Below are 18,939 nucleotides of genomic sequence, written 5' to 3' on the forward strand. Positions count from 1 at the left end.
TCTCCTCTTTCACCCTCATCAAGAGGCTCTTTAGTTCTTCTTCACTTTGACCATTAGAGTGGTATCATCTGCATGTCTGAGGTTATTGATATTTTCCCCAGCAATCTTGATTCCAGCTTGTGCTTCATTCAGCCCAGCATTTTTGCATGATGTGCTCTGCGTATAAGTTAAATAAGCAGGGTGACAATAGGCAGCCTTGTCATGCTCCTTCCCCAATTTTGAACCAGTCGGTTGTTTCACATCTGCTTCTTGACCTGCATACAGAGTTCTCGGGAGGTAGGGGTTGCTAAGAGTTGGACACGACTGAGTGACTTCACTTTCACTTTTCACTTCCATGCATTAAAGGAGGAAATGGCAACCCACTCCAGTGTTCTTGCCTGGAGAATCCCAGGGACGGGGGAGCCTGGTGGGCTGCCGTCTCTGGGGTCGCACAGAGTCAGACACGACTGAAGCGACTTAGCAGCAGCGGGTAAGGTGAGTATCTCTTTAATATCAGCCAATAATAATTGTAATGATGGTGATTTTAAAAATCAAAAAGCACTTATAATTTGATGTTATTTACCAAATACATGAAATGTGCAATATACCAAACTGCTTTACATTTGTTATCTTTACTCCTCTTGTAAATCCTCTAAGATAAGGGAGAATATTAACCCTATTTGATACCGAAGGAAACTGGGGCTTATAGCAGTTTAGAAAATAACACAAAGTCAGATTGAGTGCCAGGGGCCAGGTCTAGAACTCGGTCAGTCAGCTTCAAAGTCTGTGCGTAATCTCTGTTCTACATTCAGAGAACAATTGTATGCTGGGGTTACAGCTGTTAGAAGATGGCGCATAGAAAGATTCAAAGGAGCATATGAAGTGCATACTAGTCATTGTGTCTGTGGTGTAGTTTGTATTTTTCTCTATTTTCTAAAACTATGCTGGAAGAAACTTTGTCCTGCTTCAAATGACCTTTTCATTGGGATGCCATTTTTCTTTGAATTAAAGGAGAAGATTAATTTTACCAATTAAAATGTGGACTTTATAAAAACAATTACATCAAATCATCTTGTTGGTAATATTGGGAGGGGGAATGTGACCTTTTGTTTTTCCTGGAACTTGCTTTTGTATAGTCTCTCTGGGGCTTGTCTGTGGTTATGGAATAAGAAAAGCTTCTGGATTGTTTTGTTTGGAATGGGCGTAGCTTTACCTTGTTCCACCTGAGTGGGTAACTTACTGGAAAGGGCATTCTGTATGCTGGGAAAGGCATCCACGTGGGAATCTTACAGCTTAACATTTTCCTGTCATCATAGTCTTGCATCTCTGGATGTTATATAGTCTTTTCTTTCTTCTGTTGCTGTTGTTCTTATTAACACTGACAACTAATTTTGGTTTCAAATGCATTTTATTTTAAACAATCTCAAAGTCACAGAAACTGCAAGAACTATACAAATAATTTTTTTTCCCTTGAACCATAAGATGCTAAGTTGACTATGTGGTACAGTATCCTTCTCCTTCCCCATTGTGTCAGTAGGTATTTCTTAAAAACAAAGACATCCTTTTACAAAAGTGCAAATACGTTCATTGAGAGCTGCAGATCAACATTGTTACATTATAACTCCAGACCCCACTGAAATGTTTATCTTCTTGAGTACATTATAGCAAAAGAATCCACTTCAGAACCCTTTGTTGCATTTAGTTATCAGTCTCTTTCACCTTCTCAAGATCCATTTAAAAAAAATTGAAGTAGAGTTGATTTAAAATGTTGTGTTAGTTTCAGGTATACAGCAAAGTGATTCAGTCTTTTATATATATATATATATATTCTTTTATAATATATATTATTATATTCTTGTATAATATGTTATATATATTCTTGTATAGTATATATTATATATATTCTTTTCCAGATTCTTTTCCAATAGATTTTTACAAGATATTGACTATAGCTCCCTGTGCTATCTAGTAGGTCCTCATTGTTTTGTTGTTCATCCATTTTATATATAGTAGTGTGTATCTGTTAATCCCAGACTCCTAATTTAACCCTCTCTCCCTCCTTTCCCCTTTGGTAATCATAAGTTTGTTTTCTATGTCCATGAGTCTATTTGTGTTTTGAAAATAAATTCATTTGTATCATTTTTTTTAGATTCTGCCTAAAGTGATATCATATATTTGTCTTTCTCTCTCTAGCTTTCTTCACTTAGTAAGATAATTTAAGAAGGTCCATCCATGTTGCTGCAAATGACCTTATTTCATTCTTTTTTATGGTTGAGTAATATTCCATTGTGTATATGTACCACAAGTTCTTTATGCATTTGTCTTCTGATGGACATTTAGGTGCATGTATCTAGGCCCATTGTTTTATAGACATCGCTCAATCTGGGTCCTTCTGATATAAAATTTAGTTTATGCATCTTTGACAGGAATTTCTCAAGTGCTGCTGTATTCTCATTGCATCCAATCAGGAGTATGCAACTTCAGTTTTCTCTGTTACCAATGATATTAATTTTGATCACTTGATTAAGGTAGTGTCTGCCTCCATTTCCACTAGGAAGTTACTCTTTTCCTGCTGTCATTAATATATATTTTGTCGGGAAGTTTCTGTGTAAATATCCCATTCTTCATTAAACTTTCAGTGTATGTGTCTATTTATATTGCTTAGGTCTCAATATTTTCTATTTTATTCAAGAAGTTATCATCCATTATAATAATGATATATCTCCATGTTGAAGCTAGCATCTGTGTTTTTTTGATATGTCCCTATTATTTCCTTGCTTTCTGATTCAAAGTTCATCCTCTAAATTCCTTTCTTCAGTCTTGCAATCAGCCATTTTCTCAGGAAGTAGAGGATGATTTCAAGAGTATAAGATCTAGACTGTGTTGATTGCTATTAAAGGCTGTCTTAGCAGGGTATATGTATATACCTATATAAATTTTTATGTACATGTATTTCATAACTTTGTCTGAAAATGGGCTTCCTTGATGGTTCAGACAGTCAAGAATCTGCCTGCAATATGGGAGACCTGGGTCAATCCCTGGGTTGAGAAGATCCCCTGGAGAAGGGAATGGCAACCCACTCCAGTATTCTTGCCTGGAGAATTCCATGGACAGAGGAGCCTGGTGGGCTATAGTTCATGGAGTCACAAGGAGTTGTACATGACTGAATGACTCACATACACACACATAAATATAAAAATAAATAAATAAAATATTATATATATACACACACATTTTCACCTATATTTGTATAATTATGAATTATAGGGGAACAAAAATTGCCATCTCAGAGTGTCTCTCTGCTATGTAGATTATTTTGAACTGAAAACAATCAAGGCCCAAAAGACTCAGAAAGAAACTTGGACCTTTCCCTTAGTTGCCTAAAAGAAAGTAGGTAGAGAACCTATTCCAGGAAAGGAACTAGCGCCATAGATAACTATGGTATGAACTGTGTGTGTCATGCAGGGAGGGTCCAAGTGAAGTCTGTTAAAGCTCCTCACTGTGTCTCATGGTCTCTGCAAGACCCAGAAAACATTTGTTTACCAGACACTTGCTTTTCCGTCTTCATGTACATTACCTTCCTTCCCGCTGAAATCCCAAACCCTCAACATCCTCTTTTGTCCTTAGCTGAAAATGGTATTTAAGGTGAGGGTTTCAGCCATTTTGGTGAGTTACTCAGTTCTTCTGGCTCTCTCCCATGTGTACATGTTATTAAACTTTTATGTGATTTCTCCTGTTAATGTCTCCTATGAATTTTTTAAAATAATTTTATTTATTTACTTTGGCTGTGCTGGATCTTTGTTGCTGTGTGGGCTTCTCATTGCAGCAGCAATGCTCAAAAAGATGCCGTGTAAATCTAAGGACTTGTGGTATATATTGGCCAAATATACCATTATAGTACACAGTCTTTTGGACTAAATTTTATTTCATTTTTAAAATTTTATTTATTTTGGCTGTACTGGGTCTTCGTTGCTGCATGGGCTTTTCTCTAGTTGCAGTGAGCAGGGGCTGCCCTCTGGTTGCACTGCTTGGGCTTCTCCTTGTGGTGGCTTCTCTTGTGGCAGAGCACAGGCTCTAGGGTGCACGGGCTTCAGTACTTGTGACATGTGGGCCTAGTAGTTACGACTCCCAGGCTCTGGAGCACAGGCTCAATAGTTGTGGCACAGGGACTTAGTTGTTCTGGGGTATGTGCATCTTCCTGGACCAGGAATCAAACTCATGTCTCCTACATACAGATCGTTTACCACTGAGCCACCAGGGAAGCCCCATTTTTCTCTTGTTAATCTGTCCTTTAGTGGAGGTTTCTCAGATAAGGACCTAAAAGAGTAAAGGAAAAATCCACCTCCCCTCTCCCCACTGACCCTTCTCACCCTGTTTGGACTCTACATCTATGCTAAGCCATCTTCGCATGGCAGTGCTGTCTTCACTGTGCTGGGAATCCCATACCCAGCCTGAGCGTCTCTTACACGAGGGCCCCCTTGGCTACCTAGGCCCTGATAGAACCTGTGCCTCACTCTCCCAAAGGATACATGACTTACTGAGTTTGGCTATCCACCCTGCTCTGGGCCACCACTACCTCTTCTAGAACTGGTCCTCAACCCTTCTCTGCCTCACTAATTGGCTTTAGGGCTGCATTGTTCTAGTGGGAAAGGGGGAAAGAAGAGGAAGAATAAGAAGAGAAACTGTCTTTCGTAGCCTGCAATATTGTGATGTGTGCGTGTGCGTGTGTGTGTGTGTGTGTATTTGGTGATTCTGATGACCAAAATATTTTTCTCATATATATTTGGTTTTCATCCATGGTTCCTGGCTCACAGCTGCCCGAATCCTTGTAATTTTTCAAGCAACAAGAGTAAAGGGACCATTACTTTTATATTGGTCTCTTGTTCTCAGTTCCTGAAATCTGTTATAACAAATCCCTTTCCACCAAAACTGGGCTTATGTTAATTTTTGGAAAGCACCTAAGGTTGGGGCACTGGCAGAAGAGGAATCAACTATGACTCGAGGGTTAGATCTTTCAGTCCAACGCCCTGATTTCTGAGGAGGGCAGAGGGACTGGAGATTGAATCAGTCACCTATGACCAATGATTTGATCTATGAGCCTGTGTAGTGAAGCCTCTGTAGAGACCTGAAAGGAGTGGGTTCAGAGAGCTTCTAGGTTACTGAACCAGATGCCTCTATATGCCACTGTGCCAGACCCCAGACTCTGCAAGGACAGAGACTCCTCTGTTTGTGATCTCACCCTTGTATCATCTTCTCTGGTTGTTGATTTGTGTCCTTTGGTATCTTCTATTATAAACTTGCATCTAATAAGTAAATAAGATTGATTTCCTAAGTCCTGTCAGCCTTTCTAGCAAATGAATCAGACCCAAGGAGGGGATGGGACCTCCAATTGAGAACCAGTGGCTCAGAAGCACAGGTAGCAACTTGGACTTGTGATTGGCATCTGAGAGGAGGATAGTCTTGTGGGACTGAGCCCTTATCCTGTGGTATCTCATGCTGTCTCTAGGTAGATAGTGTCAGAATTGAATTGAATTGTAGAACACCCAGCTGGTGTCTGTGAATTGCTTGGTGTTATGGGCACGATCCCCCCACACATTGGAATTAAGTGAAGAAACCTCACAGCCCTCAGTCATCACTATGACAAACCCCAGGTTGACTCGTCATATTCTATGCTTCTGATTGAGTTTATTTTGGAGACCATCTCTGAGCACAGAGTTGAAAATCTGGGTGATTAAGAGCTTCAGCAGACAGGGCACCAGGCTAGATATTAGGAGGCCTGGCCTCTAGTCCTGAGTCTGCACTTTATCAGGGGTGGGAATCCTGTTCCACCTCTAGCCCTTTGTATAAATGGGGTGATAAAGAAGCAAAATGATCGATAGGTAAAATGCCCAGTAGGAATCCTTTTTCTGCACATATGAAGTAGAGATAGTGGTGTGAATATGAATTGAGTTAAACATTCTGAAATGTTTTGAAAACTATAGAAACCTATGCGTATATGCAGAAGATATTAACAAGAGATGGCAAGAATACACAGAAGAACTGTACAAAAAAGATCTTCATGACCCAGATAATCACGATGGTGTGATCACTCACCTAGAGCCAGACATCCTGGAATGTGAAGTCAAGTGGGCCTTAGAAAGCATCACTAGGAACAAAGCTAGTGGAGGTGATGGAATTCCAGGTGAGCTATTCCAAATCCTGAAAGATGATGCTGTGAAAGTGCTGCACTCAATATGCCAGCAAATTTGGAAAACTCAGCAGTGGACACAGGACTGGAAAAGGTCAGTTTTCATTCCAATCCCAAAGAAAGGCAATGCCAAAGACTGCTCAAACTACCCCACAATTGCACTCATCTCGCACGCTAGCAAAGTAATGCTCAAAATTCTCCAAGCCAGGCTTCAGCAATATGTGAACCGTGAACTTCCTGATGTTCAAGCTGGTTTTAGAAAAGGCAGAGGAACCAGAGCTCAAATTGCCAACATCCGCTGGATCATGGAAAAAGCAAGAGAGTTCCAGAAAAGCATCTATTTCTGCTTTATTGACTATGCCAAAGCCTTTGACTGTGTGGATCACAATAAACTGTGGAAAATTCTGAAAGAGATGGGAAGACCAGACCACCTGATCTGCCTCTTAAGAAATTTGTATACAGGTCAGGAAGCAACAGTTAGAACTGGACATGGAACAACAGACTGGTTCCAAATAGGAAAAGGAGTTCGTCAAGGCTGTATATTGTCACACTGCTTATTTAACTTCTATGCAGAGTACATCATGAGAAACACTGGACTGGAAGAAACACAAGCTGGAATCAAGATTGCGGGAGAAATATCAATAACCTTAGATATGCAGATGACACCACCCTTATGGCAGAAAGTGAAGAGGAACTAAAAAACCTCTTGATGAAAGTGAAAGTGGAGAGTGAAAAAGTTGGCTTAAAGCTCAACATTCAGAAAACGAAGATCATGGGATCTGGTCCCGTCACTTCATGGGAAATAGGTGGGTAAACAGTGGAAACAGTGTCAGACTTTATTTTTCTGGGCTCCAAAATCACTACAGATGGTGACTGCAGCCATGAAATTAAAAGATGCTTGCTCCTTGGAAGGAAAGTTATGACCAACCTAGATAGCATATTCAAAAGCAGAGACATTACTTTGCCAACAAAGGTCTGTCTGGTCAAGGCTATGGTTTTTCCTGTGGTCATGTATGGATGTGAGAGTCGGACTGTGAAGAAGGCTGAGTGCTGAAGAATTGATGCTTTTGAACTGTGGTGTTGGAGAAGACTCTTGAGAGTCCCTTGGACTGCAAGGAGATCCAACCAGTCCATTCTGAAGGAGATCAGCCCTGGGATTTCTTTGAAAGGAATGATGCTAAAGCTGAAACTCCAGTACTGTGGCCACCTCATGCGAAGAGTTGACTCATTGGAAAAGACTCTGATGCTGGGAGGGATTGGGGGCAAGAGGAGAAGGGGATGACAGAGGATGAGATGGCTGGATGGCATCACTGACTCGATGGATGTGAGTCTGAGTGAACTCCGGGAGTTGGTGATGGACAGGGAGGCCTGGCGTGCTGCGATTCATGGGGTCGCAAAGAGTAGGACACAACTGAGCGACTGATCTGATCTGATCTGATGCATATATGACATTTTTTATAAGAAAAATATTTCATCAGGAAACACTAATTTAATACAAAAGTTTTAGCAGGGAAATATCGCATTTTCTTTGATATACCCAAATATGCAGAGCTGGAAATGTGTGCTGGGGAAATAAAATATGGGACTCTGGGTAGGGGTAGGGGCAGCATGTGCTAGATCTTGCTGAAACCAGAAACTTGTAAGTTTTTGGAAGAGCTTTGAAGAACTTCTAATTTAATTCAGTTGCATATTTATCAGTTGTTTTATTATAATCTTTCTAAGAGCAGATTTTTTTCTTCAATGATACTTCAGTCCCCGAGTTTACTTCCCTGTCTCTTCTGTGGAAATTTCCTGTGTACTGATACTGTTGTACTTGCCTTTACAAGTTCCTTTTTTCATTACTGTTTACCATGTGTGTGGTGTGTAAGTGAACTATCTTCTGTTTCAACAAAAGAAGCCAACTCAGTGGGGGTCTCTGAATCTGAAAATTCCTTGATCCCCAAAGCTTCCATTTATGCAAAAAGAATGAATTTAAGAATATTATGAACAGAACCCCTCTCTGGCATTTTTATAAGTGATTCTAATACATATTTAAATTACTTTTCACTTAGTTTTGAATGCTAGGATGATGAATTAATACATACAACTAAACCAGAAAAGGGCCCTGAGGCCACCAACCTGTATAGATTACAAGTAAAGACTGGCTTCTAATGTTACTTTCTGTTAGAGGGGCTTGGGTTTTATTTTTTTAAGAGTCTAGAAAAACCCCAAGAAAAATTAAGTACTGTTCAAAAGGAGAAATGTGGGCAAATTTTAGGAAAGGCAGAGTTGAGAAATCCCCTCATTTGAGAAAGCTAAAAACAGCATAAACATTGCAAGGAAGTGGTCAGCTCTAGCAGAGAGTAGGCAGCAAGGTTGAAAGGAGATGAAAACTACTGACTCATGGGCTTATCTTTCATTTGGTGGGCTGCCAAGTGTCATTACGCATTTTTGGTTATTTCTGTAGGTATGTTGTAACTGCAAGGTATGTCTTAGCTCAGCAGATAAGAGCCATGTAGGTAACTGAGCTGGAGAGTGAATGGGAGGAGGAACAGACTCTCTACAGGGTGACCCAGAGGGTCTCACTATATGGCACTGGTTTCAGCTGGATTGGATGACCTCTGAATATTAAGCTAATTTCATGTATATTTCATCATGTATCCATTCATTCCTTTAGAGAGTAGTTATTACATAGGGTCGTCAGGTGGTTTAAACCAAAAATACAAGACACACAATAAAAATGTATAGACCAAGTTTTTTTTTTTTTTTTAAAGAAAGCAACACCTAAACTTCCAATAATATTGAAAACATATTAGTTAGAAGTGGTGGCCTGGACACATATATTTATCTTGGTTTTCTTGAAAGACTCCGTTACAAATAACAGTGACCTTTACTTCAAAGCACAGGTGCATCAGAACAGAGAGTAGAAGAAACCACAGGAAAGAAGGCAAGATGGAAAGCCAGTAGATGAGTGGGAACTGATGTAGCCAACTCAAAGAAGTGAAATCCTAAGGGGACTGTGGTGGGAAGGGAGTCCTCCATTCATTTTGCACCACAGGTCCCAGAAATGCTCAGAAATCCGTGACACCAGGTCTCTCTAAAATGGGGAAGAAAACAGATTGAAAATGTATTTGAGAAGCTATTAGACCCCCAGCTCCCTTCTCAATGTCCTACAGGCGAGGGTTGCTTCCCCACCTTTGCACAGGATTGAAGGTTCGTCTAAAGAGCTGTGCGGCCAGACACAGTGGCCACTCAGCACATTGTGGTTTTCTGAGCGCTTGAAATGTGGCTCTTCTGAATCAAGATGTGCTGTACGTGTGAAATATACACCGGATTTGAAGACTTAGCACAATAAAAAAGAATGTGAAATAACCTCTTGATATTTAAAAAAATATATTGATTCCACATTGAAACAATAGTGCTTTTGATATGTTGGGTTACATAAGAAAACATATGATTAAATTCATTTTCCTCTTTTTAAAACATTTTTTTTAATATGCTGAGAGAAAATTAAAGGTGATTTCCATGGTTCCCAGTAAGTTTCTGTTGCACAGCATTGCTCTAGAGAGTGTGAACCAAGGGGGACTCTGGAGCAAGGGCACAGTCAAGGAGTTCCCATATTGAAAACAGGATGGCCAAGTGAAAGCTAACACGAAATAGTCAGACCCCCATCCCTTCCCTCACTCAGATCCCAGAATGGCAGCTGGTCTGCTAACCTCAGGTTGGAGAGGGGAACACTCAGCCCAGGACAGCCTAGGAGAAGCCCTACAGAGCCCCAGGCAAACCCTGGCAGACCCTGCTATCTCCCAACGTTCACTTTTGCGCATGAAGATGGGTTCCTGCAAATGCCTGCAACTCTCACGGGGAGAATGTGCTTCTCAGCCTGCACATCCCAGCCAGAAATGCCAGAACTGATGTCCTTGCAGTTGGTGGATAAACAGCCCAGTTGCCTGGCTCTTTCACTGGGTAGACAACCCTGAGCTGCAGGACCCATGGGAACTCAAGTTTCTCAGAGCACTGAGTTTGCTCACCCTGGATGAGCTTCTTCTCCTGTCTCACTTCTCTGCTTTGTTGCTCAGTCGCTCAGTCTTGTCCAACTGTGACCCCATGAACTGCAGCACACCAGGCTTCCTTGCCCGTCACTGTCTCCTGGAGTTTGCTCAAACTCATGTCCATTGAGTCAGTGATGCAGTCCAACCATCTCATCCTCTGTCACCCCCCTTCTCCTCCTGCCCTCAGTCTTTCCCAGCATCAGGGTCTTTTCCAGTGAGTCAGCTCTTTGCATCAGGTGGCCAAAGTATTAGAGCTTCAGCTTCAGCATCAGTCCTTCCAATGAATATTCAGGGTTGATTTCCTTTCAGTTAACTGGTTTGATCTCCTTGCTGTCCAAAGGACTCTCAAGAGTCTTCTCCAGCTCCACAGTTCAAAGCATCAATTCTTCAGTGCTCAGCCTTCTTTATGGTCCAACTTTCACATCCATACATGACTACTGGAAAAACCATAGCTTTGACTAAATGGACCTTTGTTGGCTAAGTGATGTCTCTGCTTTTTAATACATTGTCTAAATTTGTTATAGTGTTTCTTCCAAGAAGCAAGTGTCTTTTAATTTTGTGACTATAGTCACCATCTGCAGTGCTTTTGGAGCCCAATAAAATAAGATCTGTCACTGCTTCTACTTTCCCCCCATCTATTTGCCATGGAGTGATGAAACTGGATGCCATGATCTTAATTTTTTGAATGTTCCTCTGATTACCTTGAAATTAATTTACTGTACTCAGCTCCTTGTCCCTGGGTCTCCTTTGGGGGAACCTAAACTAAGACCCAGGAAGCAACAGTTAGAACTGGACATGGAACAACAGACTGGTTCCAAATAGGAAAAGGAGTACGTCAAGGCTGTATATTGTCACCCTGTTTATTTAACTTATATGCAGAGTACATCATGAGAAACGCTGGGCTGGAAGAAGCACAAGTTGGAATCAAGATTGCCAGGAGAAATATCAATAACCTCAGATATGCAGATGACACCACCCTTATGGCAGAAAGTGAAGAGGAACTAAAGAGGCTCTTGATGAAAGTGAAAGAGGAGAGTGAAAAAGTTGGCTTAAAGCTCAACATTCAGAAAACAAAGATCATGGGATCCGGTCCCATCACTTCATGGGAAATAGGTGGGTAAACAGTGGAAACAGTGTCAGACTTTATTTTTCTGGGCTCCAAAATCACTGCAGATGGTGATTGCAGCCATGGAATTAAAAGATGCTTGCTCCTTGGAAGGAAAGTTATGACCAACCTAGATAGCATATTCAAAAGCAGAGACATTACTTTGCCAACAAAGGTCCATCTAGTCAAGGCTATGGTTTTTCCAGTAGCCATGTATGGATATGAGAGTTGGACTGTGAAGAAAGCTGAGCACCAAAGAATTGATGCTTTTGAACTGTGGTGTTGGAGAAGACTCGTGCGAGTCCCTTGGACTGCAAGGAGATCCAACCAGTCCATCCTACATGAGACCAGTCCTGGGTGTTCATTGGAAGGACTGATGCTAAAGCTGAAACTCCTGTACTTTGGCCACCTCATGCGAAGAGTTGACTCATTGGAAAAGACTCATGCTGGGAGGGATTGGGGGCAGGAGGAGAAGGGGACGACAGAGGATGAGATGGCTGGATGGCATCACCGACTCGATGGACATGAGTTTGAGTGAACTCCGGGAGTTGGTGATGGACAGGGAGGCCTGGCATGCTGTGATTCATGGGGTCGCAAAGAGTCGGACACGACTGAGCGACTGAACTGAACTGAACTGAAACTAAGACCCATTCTGAGAGTGGACGTTCTTTAGAAAAATAGCCCAGCTGTGTCTCACTGCAGGGGAGCTGCTGTGGATGGGCCTCAGTCACGCTCTCAGCTCTTTCCAGAGCCTACTTTTAAATGAGCAGGAAGCCTGAGCCACCAGACATCAGAGGGAATCCTCTAATGATTCAGAGAGCAAAACAACATTTTTTTTTTAATTACAGTCTATATTATGGCTAATTTTTCTGCCCTGCATATGCATGGAAGTAATATTGTGCCATAAGAATAAGACCGAATGCACAAAACGGGTGTGTGTGTGTGTGTGTGTGTGTGCCTGTTTCACTAAACAGAAAGCTGAAATACTGGGCTGTCTGGTTCCTACCTACACTAGATGCCACTCAGTGGGTACTGGATACAGGATTAGTGCCAGTCCCTGATGTTGTAAGGAGATACAGTCCAAGGGAAAAGTCAGCCAGGAAGGGAAATGCTTATTGTGCAGTGGGAAAGAGCAGGATAGACTCTGCCCAGTAGGGTAAGGGCGTCCAAGTGGCCCTAAAACAAACAGGCTGGGAGAGGGCATGAGGAAACATGTGCAGAGGGCCAGCTGGATTCTGCAGAAGGAAGGACATTTCCAGCAAGAACAACGGACGGGACCACAAGGGGGAAACCAGAATATCCTGAGATGGCTGCACTAAAGGGTGTGAGCAGGAAAAGGTCCAGGAATGGGGCTGGAAGGGTGCCCAGGCCAGGCTTATCTTGCCAGTGAGGTCGGATGATTTTCTACAGGAGCCCAGGCATCATTGAAAGACTCAGGGCAGTTTCACCTAAAGAAGGATATCTTCAGAGGTCTCCATAGTCCATGTAGAGAAAAGGCAAACAACCACTGCCTACCTCTGTGTCTTTTTTAAAAAAACTGAAGTATAGTTAATTTATAGTGTTGTTAGCTTCAAGTAAACAGCAAAGTGATTGTATGTATACACACACACACACACACACACTTTTCCAGATTCCTTTCCATTGTAGGTTATTACACAATATTGAGTATAGTTCCCTGTGCTTTATAGTAGGTCTTTGCTGTTTACATATTTTACATACAGTAGTGTGTGTATATGTTAATCTCATTCTGATATGAAGTGTGGTTGTTTTTCCATCTGTTTGAAAAATAGCAACTTAATTGCTCAAGGCCTTCAGAATTCTTGTATGTGCTAAGTCACTTTGGTCATGTCTGACTCTTTCGATCCTGTAGACTGTAGCCCTCCAGGCCTTCCAGGTGCCTCTCTCCATGAGATTCTCCAGGCAAGAATACTGGAGTGAGTTGCCATGCCCTCCTGTAAGGGATCTTCCTGACCCAGGGATTGAACCCATATCTTTTATGTCTCCTGCATTGGCAGACAGGTTCTTTACCCCTAGTGCCATCTGGGAAGCTCATATATAGTAGTGTGTATATGTTAATCCCACATTCTTCATTTATCACCACCTCTTGCCCCCCACTATCCCCTTTGGTAATCATAATATTGTTCTATGTGTGTGAGTCTATTTCTGTTTTGTAAATAAGTTCATTTGTATCATTTTTTTTTTAGATTCTATGTATAAGTGATATGATATTTATCTTTCTCTGTCTGACTTCATTCTCTTAAGATATCTGGGTCCATCCATGTTGCTGCAAATGGCATTATTTCATTCTTTTTATGGCTGAGAAATATTCCATTTTATATATATATATATATATATATGTCTCACATATTCTTTATCCATTGATCTGCTGATGGACATTTAGGTTGTTCCCATGTCTTGACTATTGCGAACAGTGCTGCTATGAACTTTGGGGTGCATGTGTCATTTTGAATTATGGTTTTCTCTGGTATATGCCCAGGAGTGAGATTGCTGAATCAGATGGTAGTTCTATTTGTAGTTTTTTTTTTTTTAGGTTTTTTTTTTTTTTTAAGCAAGGCCCCCATACTGTTCTCCATAGTGGCTACACAAATTTATATTCCCACTAATAAAGCTGGAACTCCAGTACTTTGGCCACCTCATGCAAAGAGTTGACTCATTGGAAAAGACTCTGATGCTGGGAGGGATTTGGGGGCAGGAGGAGAAGGGGACGATAGAGGATGAGATGGCTGGATGGCATCACTGACTCTATGGACGTGAGTCTGAACTCTGGGAGTTGGTGATGGACAGGGAGGCCTGGCGTGCTGCGATTCAGGGGGTCGCAGAGTCGGACACGACTGAGCGACTGAACTGAACTGAATGGTGTGAGAGGTTTCCCTTCTTTCCACACCTCTCCAGCATTTGGTATTTGTAGACTTATTAAGTGGTGGCATTCTGACTGGTATGAGGTGATAACCTCAATTTAGTTTTGATTTTCACTTCTCTAATAATTAGCGGTGCCGAGCATCTTTTCATGTGCCTGCTGGCCATCTGTATGTCTTTGGAGATCTGTATGTTTTGAAAGTGAAAGGGCGTGGGCCTGTGGCGCCAGGTGCAGGAGGAAGATGGGGTGGGTGCTTGGCAGTTGTGTGGAGTCTGCTCTTGGTGCATAAGCACCCCTCAACCCATGAGTGATAGCTATATTTTTGTTCCTCTCACTCAGCATCTCCATTTGGCCCAGAGCCTCTCACCAAGGAGCTGAATGACAGGCCTTCCTCCTCCTGAGACCATTCTGTCTGGGTTCCCCTTCCAGTGATGAGTCAGTGGATCGAAAGCTCTGGTCCTGGCTAACATAGAATTATTCCCAAGTTATACAACATCTTAAACCAGTTATACAAGAAGCGTTTCTAGAAAACACTAAGAATGAATCAAAGGGAAGAACATCTGACTCCTCACAGGGTGACAGGGGAGAGATGTGCTGGTAGAAGTCCTCATAGCACCCCTAGATCTTCACCTAGACACGGGGGATCTGGAGAGACATAAACAGAAGGAAGGGAGCTGCCAAGCAGCCATGAAGACCAGCTGCAGGCAACACAGTAGGGCTTTTTGCCATTATAGAGCCAAATAATGGTTGTGGCTGTTAGAATAAAACTTAACCTACAAAAATAGGTGATGGTGGGCAAAATATGGCCTATGGCCACCGTTTGTCAACTCTGGTAGAGAGGTTAAAAAAAATCAAGTCTATGGGGAGACACATGAACTCTAGTCCTAGCTCTAATGGCTACTAGATATATGGTCTTAAAAAAAAGTATTTATCTATTATTTTTATTTTTGGCTGCTCTGGGTCTTCGTTGCTGCAAGGACTTTTCTTTAGTTGTGCTGAGCGGGGACTACTATGTAGTTATGATGTGAGGGCTTCTCATTGAGATATCTTCTCTTGTTGTGGACCATGGATGGGCTCTAGGGCATGTGGGCTTCAGTAGTTGTGGCATATGGGCTCAGTAGTTGTCATTCCCCAGCTGTAGAGCACAGGCTCAATGGTTATGGTGCACCGGCTTATTTGCTCCATAGCATGTGGAGCAGATCCCAGATCAGGGATCAAACCCATGTCTCCTGTATTGGCAGGCAGATTTCTTACTACTGAGCCACCAGGGAAACTCTAGATATGTGGTCTTCTGGAGGTTAGTTAACCTCTCCAGTTCTCATTTCTCTTGAATGTAAAATGGGATAGTAAAACCCACAGCTAGTATAGTGACAAGGCTGATTCTAGATATAAAGACCTTAGCACTATACCTGGCTACATAGGCACCCAACAACTATTAGTCCCTCTTCTCTATTTGACTTTTCCTTAGGCTGGCATTGTTTAAAACATATGGGTGTCATTCAATACCCATTGATCCTTGGTTGGTTCAGTGATCAAATGGCAGATCCCAGAGAGGCAGGTTGTGTGTCAGGATATTTTGGGGTCCTGTATTTCTTGGATGAGATATCCTTGGGATGTTTGTGTAAAGTTTGGAAGTCATTAAAGGGATTTGAAAATTTCTTTTCTCAGTTAGTTGCAGGCAAAATAAACTGACTAGCTAATTGAAACAAAAAGGTAATTTACTGAAACAATATGGTGTAGCTCAGAAAATCCAAGAGAAACTGGGAAAGTAGATTTAAAGCTGATGAGTCAGCTAAAAGGAGCCTTGAAGTGTGAAAAAGTAAAAGTGTTAGTCACTCAGTCATGTCTGACTCTTTGTAACCCCATGGACTTTAGCCCACCAGGCTCCTCTGTCCATGAAATTCTCCAGGCAAGAATACTGGAGTAGGTTGCCATTTCCTCCTCCAGGGGATCTTCTAGACCCAGGGATCAAGCCCGGGTTTCCTGCATTGCTGGATGATTCTTTACCATCTGAGCCACCAGGGAAGCCCCTAGAGGGAGACTTAGAAGCAGGAATTTCACATCAGCAGGAATTTCACATCAGACATGCCTAATTGCTAGAAAAATTTGTTTCTTTTATATTGAAATATTTAGCTTAACATTCAAAGTTCTGTAGAAAGTTTGAATTGGTTGAGCTTGGTTCTGTCTGCTCATTCATGATACAAGAGAGGAAAGAGGAAGCATATGGGGCCAAGATCCTTTAGGGGACCATTGACTTCCTCAATTGAAGAGTCACCACTCGGTTGAGTAAACTAGATTATGACTACAAAAAGCTCTTATGAAGAGAAGGTTCTCAGACTCAAAAGAAGGCATCAAGATTGTTGGGCTGAAAGGCCCACCCCTTTTTTATCTGCTGTGGATTTTTCAACTTTGGCACTATTGCCGTCTGGAGCAGAATCATTCTTGGTTGTGGAGAGCTGTCTTGCAGAATGTGGAGCAGTGTTCTGGTCTCTACTGAGCAGATGCCGGTAGCAGCACTTCCTCCCCTTCCATATCTCTGGGGTCGGGGGTGGGGCAAAAACCACCCCAGGTTGAGAACTAGAGGACTGGATCATATCCCAGGGGCCTTCTGAATGTTATGCCTTCTTAGGTCTTATATAGCCATCCCTCAAAGATGTGGTCAACCTTGAGGATAAATTCAGTTAGTACTTGGGATCCACTCTACTTTTTGAGGGGATCCTATATGATTCATTTACCACAAAATATTTTCATGAACTTTTCAATATGACCCTTTCTAAACAGCCTGAGATTCAGATTAAGCTTGCCTCGCCAGTGGTCTAGACTCTCAAAAGTGAATACATGAATAAGTTAATAAATAAACTTTTGAATGGAAAAGAAACATGCATCACATTTTATTCTTTCTCCACAGTGTCTATAGTAGTTCTTTCTTCTTGTGTCATCCCAGCTCCAATGTCTATTTTTCCTTTCTGATTTCTTTCGAGGCATTACCTCTTCCTCTTCCACAAATCATGCAGTGGTGGTGGGACTTGGAAACCCAGTCCTGCTTTCCTAGTAAGGAAGCCCGAGATCCATGGGGAATTCTTTCTCTCACATTGGTATACGTCCTAGCAACTTCTAACTCAACCTCAACCAGTTAGAATTTTTCTCACAGGAGTTTGAAGGCTGAAGGGCAGTGAAGAGGGAAGAGGGAAGAGGAATGGATAATTGTGGAATGTGGGTTTCCAAAGAGATTAAGAGCATCTGGTCCATTGTCTCCATTGTTTCTGAGAAAGCAGATGGGCTCAGCACCATGAACTACTCTGTCAGGAAAGAGGGGACTGATGGAGACTTTGGGGAAGAAAAAAGAGATAGACATGGGTAGAAGAGGGAGCAGGAAATCATGCAAAAAGGAAGAGAAGCTGTTGCTCATGAAGGCAGTGGTGTGGATCTACCTGCTTATGACCCGGGCCTGTAGCTTGCCCCCAGACCTTGGGTTAGTTACATGGAGAGTGAGTAACTCAGGGCCTCACCAGCTCCTGATGACCCTTGCACTGTGTTCTTTGTAAACACGTGAGGCTGTGATTCTAGGCAGTAGCTTCCCTTTAAAAACAACAACTACCACAGTTGTTTGTTTGTTACTAAGCTCTATGTAGTCTGTTCAGCAGCTGCATCTATTTTTTCATTGGTTCCTCCCAGAAAGTCAAGGAGATATATGATAGTATTGTCCCCATCTTATGGATGAAGATATCGAGGTTCAGAGACGTTAACTTGCCCAAGAGCAATCACAAGATTTGAACCAAGGTCTGACTCACTGGAGGGCCTGCACTGCAGATGGTGGGGACTTCCATCCTAGAACCTGCTAGCTCCAGATCCTGGAAAAATGGAGGACAGAAAATGGGAGTTCCCTACTTCTGAGTCCAGCTCAGATCCACTCATATTTCTCTGCCTACAGCTTTTGAAGCAGGACTTAACTATTTAAACTTGACTTTGATCTGGCTTTGGAAGCATAGTTGTCTCCTGATCCAGATATCCAGCTCTCCATCTGGTGAATTAACTTGCTTTCCATCTCCTCCTCTCCCCTGGTCTATGGGTCAGCAGGCTACTTGATAGCATCTTGGCCAGGGAATCAGTGTATAAGGAAAGAAAACGAAGGAAAACTTAGCTCAACCTTTGTTACCTGAGGCGGCAGCTGAAACCAATGCCCACAAAGGGGGTTTTGTATTTCCCATGAATTTAAAATGTCCCTGTCACTCATGCTACTAAATGTCCTGAGGTAGTGATTCAAAAGAGAATGCAACCATTGTGCAAGCAGGAAAGTGTATAAGGAAATACTTCATAGCATACATATACAGCAAAAATCCAACTCCAAGGAGTTGTTTCTTTGTTGCTCCAGCCTTGGTTGGGGGTGGGGGGAGGGGAGGAGTGGCACTGTTGAAAAGCCCAAGGCCTTCAGGAGTCCAAGGAATGTGCCCCACTCTCTGTGGATCCAGATCCTGCCCCCTCACTGCCTCTGTGCTGCTTCCTCACTCTTAACCCTAGGGTGGGGGTGCGACCTTTCTGTATGCCTTTTCCAGTTCTGGTCAGGGAACACCCAAGCTTGGTTTTTGATTTCAGGTGTCTAGATGTCAGAAAGGTACTGAAAGATTATGAGCAGCTACTGAGCCAGTATTGACTTCTGACAAGCTTGGCCATTGGAGGATATTTTCTGGTGGGCTTAACTGTGAAGTTCTGGGGGGATCAGAGGCCATTCCTATCAAAGGAATAACGGGTGTCTTCAAAA

The 18,939-nt window shown here is 42.3% G+C and overlaps 1 protein-coding gene across 15 annotated transcripts in view; it reads left to right on the forward strand.

The window, feature by feature from the left end:
- Positions 1-18,939, forward strand: part of GCNT1 (glucosaminyl (N-acetyl) transferase 1) — a 193,721-nt gene that overhangs the window by 116,105 nt on the left and 58,677 nt on the right. The window lies entirely within an intron of this gene.

The sequence above is a fragment of the Bubalus kerabau genome, chromosome 4 (genome assembly GCF_029407905.1).
Source record: "Bubalus kerabau isolate K-KA32 ecotype Philippines breed swamp buffalo chromosome 4, PCC_UOA_SB_1v2, whole genome shotgun sequence".
Taxonomy (NCBI): domain Eukaryota; kingdom Metazoa; phylum Chordata; class Mammalia; order Artiodactyla; family Bovidae; genus Bubalus; species Bubalus kerabau.